This window comes from Fulmarus glacialis, unplaced genomic scaffold, assembly GCF_000690835.1.
Source record: "Fulmarus glacialis isolate BGI_N327 unplaced genomic scaffold, ASM69083v1 scaffold15074, whole genome shotgun sequence".
Taxonomy (NCBI): domain Eukaryota; kingdom Metazoa; phylum Chordata; class Aves; order Procellariiformes; family Procellariidae; genus Fulmarus; species Fulmarus glacialis.
The window spans coordinates 6,225-6,818 of record NW_009207524.1 but is presented as its reverse complement, the minus strand read 5'-3'; positions in this window follow the sequence as shown (position 1 = coordinate 6,818).

The window sequence follows — 594 nt, the reverse complement described above, 5'->3', positions numbered from 1 at the left end:
TGCTTTACCTATTAAACTGTCTTTATCTCAACCCTCGAGTTTTCTCACTTTTACCCTTCTGATTCTCTCCCCCATCCCACCGGGGGGGAGCGAGCGAGCAGCTCCATGGGGCTTAGTTACCGGCTGGGGTTAAACCACGACACAAGTGCACAGAAATATCTCAACTCTATCTGGAGCCACAGCAGAACAGAGCAGACAGGGTGGTTTGCCTGGGTGTACAGGCAGCACCAAGAGGCAGGGGGTACCTGCCCCTGCAGAGCTCTGTTTCACTGCAGTCAGACTCTGAGTTATCTCTACAAATATCCCAGTGCCGGAGCAAAGGTATATGACCACCATTATTTGCAAAAGGACATAATCTTTTGTGCTGATTACTCATGTATCCTCTTCATATGCTGTCTTCTAATTCCTCTGCATTACATTTTCTTTATTTTAGTTGTCAAGCTTTAAATTGCTCCCATTACTGTCATTAGCCTTTGAGATGCTCTTCTGCGAACTTATGTCCCTTCTCCTTTACTAACTGCACTTCTCTGTAGAACTGGCCCTCTCCTTCCTACAGGCTGAAAAGACGTGGCACAGGCCTGGTGATCTTTGCCA